Here is a 7,519-nt window from a genome sequence, read left to right on the forward strand (position 1 = left end):
TTAGGGGATGATAAACAAAATCAACAGTAAGGAACAATTTTTTTTGAACAACTCTTTGTTTCTGGGAGCACTACGACTCTCAAACGATTGTTTTCTCTTAATCACGCGCTCAGTCACGTGCCTGAAACTCGATTCAATCAATGCAGTAAACAATTTGCGAAACGGGAACTTATATAAGATTACGTGATGGTGTATAACTTTTGAAGGCGTTAAAATTCATTTGTCGTACCATTATTTACCATTGTTTACCATTATGTAAGCTTGCCCATCACAATGAAGTGCTATTGAGTTCAAGAGGAAAACATTTGGATGAACGGCAGAAAAATCTAGCTACGTTTTACTTTAGTGTGTCCTCCTGTGTTAACTTGCACGCTAAGCGTAACATCGATCACGCTTTTCAAACCGAAACAAAGACCAAGCGTGCTAACTTGACCAAAACGAAACAGTGTGTACTTATTGTTAAAAAATAATATATGCGCATATTAAACACGCTAAGCGTGTTGTGAGCGTGTTATCACCTTGTCCCTGAAATTATATGGCGGGTCACATTTGTCATTTGGAGGCAATTTAAAACTAGGAGTGCGGCTGTAGCCCTGTCGGCCACTTCCCCTCTGCGACGAAGATCTTGAATAAATCTCCTAAAAGAGACGTCTGCGATTTTTGAGATTTTCAAAAGAGACACGATGATTTTAAACCAGCCAAAACTTTTCTAAACAAAAAACAAACAAAAACAAAGCAGATACTACCCTTATAAATTAGCTTTGACAGAGCCTCAACAGAGCAAGGTTGCTGGCTCTTTCGCTGTGCGGGTACTTGTGGGGTTTTCACCATCCTGTGTATGTCATGCTTACGAGCTCAGATAGTCTAAAGAGAGCGTAAAGGCCATCTACGACTGTTACGTATTTTCTTACTTTTCGCGCGTATTTTTAGCCTTGACGCTTTGTTTGTCATCTAAAATTTCAACCCCTATCCAATCGGGATGATAGAAGCAAATAAGTTCAATTGTATACCTCAGATTCTCCAGACTTTGCCGGTTTGATGCCAAGACATTTAAAATGGCAGCCATGTGGCAAGTACCTTGCAGCGATAACTCTTCGACGTTGGGTTGTCGAGCGAGGAGCTTTGCCACTTGTACAGATGTAACATTGTTACAGTCACTGATATCCAAATATTTCAAATCGTGACATGAAAGTGATTCCAACACCTAAAAAAAAGACAGACAACGCAATCAAAAGGCAGGGCCAAGATAGTTTATAAATTCGAGATTCGAATTATCTCAAGATGGTGTCACCTTGTGACCAGACGTTAATAAGGGGAGGAGGGAGGGGAAGATGTGATGTTCTATGCTATATTTCATGGCGAATAAGGTGGCCTGATCGAGAGACAAAAGAAACAAAAATAAACAAGATATAATAGAAGTAATCAAAGATTATGAGAGAGCGTTAGATGCCCCAAATTCAAATTACTTTTCATTTCATTCATATTCATGCCTGAAATTGACACATTTTAACGTCTGCTTTACTGCATTTGTGGCGTTCGCGTTGTTGATATCCGCGCTTTTGCTGTTATAAATAAGGATATTTAAGTCTAGCGTGAATTAATTTCCCGTGGAATTTCCTTGTTTTATTGCTAGCAAGTAGAGCGATTTTTATATGCTGCAACTGTTTTCGACTGTGGTCTCGGGTCTGTTGCGTGACAGCTTCAATGTCCGTAAAATTTATATAACTTATATAATAACAGATAAGCTAACATATGGTTTGATGCTACTCTGGTTTACAGATTTAATGAGTGTAACCGAAGAAGTTACAATTCATAGACCTAACGTTTCGACACTCCTGTCTAGTTTGAATAGCCACAACGTTAAAGTTGCTCAAAAACCTTTTCAGACTTTGGGGCATATTTTCGCCAAACCCAAGGATCCTCACGATGGCGGTTTGCTTCCTGACGGCTATTTACACTTCATCAGAAAAAAAGGCCGCTAATTAGTGATCATATAAAACGACCTCTTGTTGCATCGTTTAGATCACCTTTGATGAAGGCACTAGACAGGAGTGTCGAAACGTTGGGTTTATGGATTCTAACGTCTTCGGTTACATTCATTAAATCTGTAAACCAGAGTAGCATCAAACCAAGTCTGTTTGTCCACTTGAACTTTAATATATTTTAACAGATAAGCTATTTACATTAAACTTCCATGATGCAAAACATTTTTCTTTTTACCGATAATATTCACAGTGTGGCAAAAACTTTTTTCGGTAGAATTATATATTTTTCTATGGGCAGTGTTCCAAGCTTGTTATATCTTAGTAACAAGATATATTAGAAGTAATCAAAGATTATTGGAAAGCGTTCAGACCACAGGCAACCGCAAACGAACGCAATAATAGGCTAAGCTCCAAAACTCCCGTTTGGTACTAACCTCATCGTTAACAGCTTGATTAAGGGCAGAAAGTCCCACCATTTCCAGACTGCATCTTTGGTGCAAAAATTCCTGGAGTAGTTTGGAGGATGTCAGTCGCTCGCAATAACCAAGGTTAATACCGATCAGTCCCATCGGAATGAATTCGCAGAGTTCTTCTCCACTTATATTCGTACAATAAATGTCCAGGCTTATCAGTCGGACCATATCCTTCAACGGTGCAAAGTTACTTACTTTGACACAGAATCTAAGGCTGAGAAATTTCACGTGGGTGATGTTAGACCATATGCCTTTGTTAGGATGTAGGTCATCCTCCTCTCGAAACATCGGAAGTCAAGAAGCGTAAATGGCCTTTTAGTAGAAACCAAAATTTTGTAAAATGTTCTGCATGTTAAAGACACATTTACAAGATCCGAAGTTGAAAGAATGTTGAATAAAGCGAGAAGGCAAACGTGGGGCAAGCGGTCAATTGTCGACATCTTTACCTATAATGTTGAAACTTTGCCGATTAAACCTGTATTAGCGGTCGGAATGACTGTATGGCCGATTATTTAAGGTTGACTGCTTAGGTCAAGACAAAAGAAAAAAGCCCTTATGACCCCTTCAAGGTTGACCGCGGTGACCACTTGATAAAGGTAACACAAAGAATAATTAGAGGAAATCAAAACTTAATTCGACAGTTGACCGTTTTATAAAGGGTGACTGCCGCTTAAAAGGCATAGGTCGCACTTGGGCAAAGGTTCTATCTTGGGGAATTTTCAGTTTCGCTTTCAAGTAAGAGTTATCATAATTCAAATTCTGCGACCCACTTTTCCTTGAGTGACATAGCGTTAGGATTTATATCTTTTGAACGAAAAACAAATTAGCTAAATGCCGACACTTTTGCTGAAAAGGGTTTCCTGTAACCCAAGGCGAAATACCAGGATTGTGCGATACACTCCTGTACGCAAAGTATCCGATCAAAGCTGGCAAAATTCAAGACAACCTAATCAGAGAAACTCTGGTTTCAGTGACTGTTGAGGTATCAAAACCACTTCAAATATTTTTCGTCGTCAGGGGGTTTAAAATATACGTCTTCGGAATTCTGATTTCCTTTTAGCACATTAAGCTTACTTTAAACCGAAATTTTTGAGCTGATTAGTTTTTTCTTGCATGGGAAAATAACCGAGATTGCATCGGTCTTCTGTTACTCTTTCGATGATTGTGAATACCGGGACCCTTTGTCACTTCACTTCCTTTTTTTTACTCAACAAAGTTTCCAACCTCTTTTCATTGCCACACCAAAGCCCTACAGCATCTCTGATGTTTTTGCCGATTTTCCAATAAACTAGGAAATTCCTGGATAAATTCCGAAATAGAAAAGTTAGGGTGCAATTTGGAAAAGTGTCTACTGGACAGATTTTGACCGCAAAACTTTGCCAAGTGCGATCAATTCTCAGATGTGAGAAAAGTCTTTGTGCCGTTTGCCGACAAATGGTACTTCTTTGTTCTGCTAACTGAAAAACTCACTCGCGATCAAGTATGGTCCATAATCTAAAACCAACTTCGCCGAACAACTGCTGTTCTGCTCGCCTGTTTTTTTTCAGGTAAGAAACATTTTCTATTTAACTTCTATGATCACGCAACGGTGATCGTACCCCATTATACGAAACCTAAAGGTTTTGTAGCTGGAAATCTCTCCCATGGAGAACTTTGTAACAGCCTGGAATACGATACATCGTATTACTACTTTTTTATGACAAAACGACTATTGCGAAAACAATTTAGTTCTAGAGGTTATTACTTTTATTCTTAAAATAAGAAAAATAATATTGTAGATGCCTAGTTAAATCGCGAACTTTTCAAAACTCATCCTTTGTTGAATACGGTAAAGAGTTTGATCGACGAAAGCACGGCAATCTAAGTTTCAGTTTATTACATTGTCCGCTGTTGTCATTAGCCGTTTGAATTTCCACGAGTATAAGCGTTGTTCGGGTATCCTCGCTGATGATATTTCAGATGATTTGCAGGATCCTTGAAAGAAATGAATCAGTGGTAAACAGTCATTCATTTAATGGGCTACAATCTCTGACAAAAGTCTTTGAAACACTTCGAATCCTTCCGTGCTTCCTGCCCATTGCAATGTTGCCTAACACAATCTAAGTGAGACTCCATGTTAGTTTACCGCACTAACACCGCAAGGTACGAGGGGGAGTTTAGTCCTATCTTGAGAACTGTGTTCCAACACTTTTTCACAGATTGTGGATTCTCTTTCTCCGGATGCTTAAGGGCCTATTTACACTGTACGTCAGAGTTTCTCGCATGCGACAAGCTTACGACAGGCCAACTGACAGACTTGTGTCGTGTGAATCAAACCAAAAACTCGCGATCGCTTACGACTTTCACATGCGACACAAAAAATGTCGTAGGCTTTGAAAACATTTTCTAAAACGCTGCGACAATCGTAACCGAATTCGACAGAAATTACTTAATATATTGTCACAGATTTCTAGGGGAAGGGGAGGAAGGCGAAGTTTTCTTGCGTCAAAATGTCGACAATACACAATCGAGCACAACTTTTTAAAATAGCCGTCATGAGGACCATTTTATGACGAATGCCAGACAAAATGGCATTTGAAATTGTACGCGATTTTTGCAGGGAGTAAATAAAATGTCGTGCGCGTTTGTAATTGGTCCTAGCCTGTCTTAAGGTTACTTCTCACCTTCAGAGACTGAAAAGATCGATTTTTCTTTTACTAGACTAAACTGAATTCAAAACTTTCAACCTAACGTTTCCTTTAACAAAAATTCCGAAATCTTTTAAAAGCACCCGAGTTATTAAGAAAAACGCATTTTTCAAAAAAAAAGTTGATAAATCAGGAAGGTGTCATAATCTTGGACCCTGGGGAAATTTTCGCGGCAACCGCTCATGTTGAGGTTCGATTTTAATGTTATTTCCATATTTTGTTTACAGCGCGCATTTGACAAAATTCACACATGGAAAGCTCTTTGTTTATGGAAATATATTTGATTTCGTGAAAGCGACTGGTAATGGCGGAGCTCCACGTTGGCGTCCAGATTTCGATCTAAGAAGTCGCCCGTCAAACTAAAATTGGTAAAATTTCCGCACAGCCCCATACTATTGTAAAGCAAATCTGTTTTCCCAATGGCAATCTATTGTTTTTGTTATTGTCTTCTCTATCCAAAAACTGAATGCATAATGTGCGGAAATTTTACCCCAAAATTTGCCATAAATGATGTTAAAACGAGGTTTCCTTTTCGTTACGCAAGTACCAGCCTTGTTACAAAGACATTAACAATTGCCTCGAATCGCAATTGAAAGCGGTATGTCGATTCGTTGTCTTGCTCCTCAGCACATTTTGAGGTTTTCCATTTTTGCCGCGGGTTTTTTCTTTGCACTTCGCAACTTTGCACATTAATGTGTCGTCCTCCTCAACGCTCCACTCAGCGATCGAGATAAGCAAAAAAGAAACGTGCCTGCAATGAGTTACTTTTCTTGGTTAATCTGATCATCGTCATTGACGCCAGGAGGTTCCGTTGTCCTATTGGTTTGCGGTTTCAGGAGGCAAGCGGATAATCACCTGGCGTGACGCGGTTGTTCGCGAACCTTTATGAACTAAAATCTCGCATTTGATTTTGGGAGGAGTACAAACACTTTGAGCGAATTTATGGGGTATACCGATTTGACCGATTTTCGTCAAATTTCGCCAAAACATCCTAGGAATAATGTCAAACAAAAGTGTCTTGGGAAGTTTTGATATTTGAAATATTTATCCCGTGGCTTCCATTTACGCAACACGACTTGCACATTTTTAGTTATTCCAACTTTAGATGCCAATATCTAGACAAACCAATTAGAATATCAAAAAAGCCTATTACACTTTTGTTGACTGACGCCTTGTGAATAGGACTGTGCAGCCAATTAGTTCGTGCTGCAGCATCCCATACGCGATAAATTTAAAAATAGAAGACCCTTCGGTCGTTTCACGCCTTATCGGATCCTGACACTTCCTTAAAAGAAAAGTTGCTTGAAGTCTATTTTTATTGCAAACTGCATTTATTGAAAGCATTTCTTCTGATATATCGTTTGCTAGGATTTGTAGTGAAACTGGTGCGCGAACGAATTTTTTCCCGAAGGCACACCCGCGAAGGGCAAGTAACCTTAAGCTTGTCGCATGCGATTAAGTCGTACCGTATATATCGGCCCTAAACACAAAAATTATACATGACTTTTATATATCGAAGTGAATACTCTGATACATCCTCTTATGTTTTTCTTTATATGCCTGGGAGCCGAGCAAACTGATAACTACCCATATTCTCTCGTTCTCTTTAAAATAGAATGGTTGATCAATTTTTGCTGCGTTGGCTACCATGGCCCGAGATGGAGGATCACGTGGTGAGATAAACTAATTTTCTTCTCTGCTGTCCTGAGAAGGTTTCCTATACTTTCAGAATAGAACAGAATTCTGGCTACCCTAACAACTCAACAGGAAATCGTCACTTTTAAATTAAATGTTATAAGGGAGTCCTTGAAATTGCTTGGAGGTTTATCGCCTATCAGGAAATTAAAAGCAGTGAACAAGGCTGTAATGAATTACACACAACTCCAGATGAGGGTTTCTGGTGTAGTGAAGTACTGGTGCATTTCATCCCTGAGAAGCAATCAAACTACTGTTTTGTCACTTTTAACATTACTTAAAAATTAATAATCGATGACTTAGATGTCATGCATATCAAAGAATATTGGCACGGAAAGAGGTACTCTCTTTAATGGTTCATGTGCATATTCCAGGATGAGCTTTATTGTATCTCTAGTGTGAACATTGGTGTGATATTTTTGACAAAGGCCATCATTGAACGGTCATGTTTACGGGTTTTGAAGGAAAGATTAAACCACAGAGGCCCAGGGCTAAACAGTTTCGTAAAATGTTGTTGTATATTGATATTACTGAGTGATACATTTCTTATGTTTGAAGAGCATGTCATTACCATGGACTGGCTTGAAAGGGAAATAGTTATGGAAGAGGAAACTGGAAAGAGGAAGAGGAAAGAAAAAAGAAAAGGTGATGAGCAAACGAAAGAGAGGAAACAAATAAA

Source organism: Pocillopora verrucosa, chromosome 7, assembly GCF_036669915.1.
Source record: "Pocillopora verrucosa isolate sample1 chromosome 7, ASM3666991v2, whole genome shotgun sequence".
In the NCBI taxonomy this organism is placed as follows: Eukaryota; Metazoa; Cnidaria; class Anthozoa; order Scleractinia; family Pocilloporidae; genus Pocillopora; species Pocillopora verrucosa.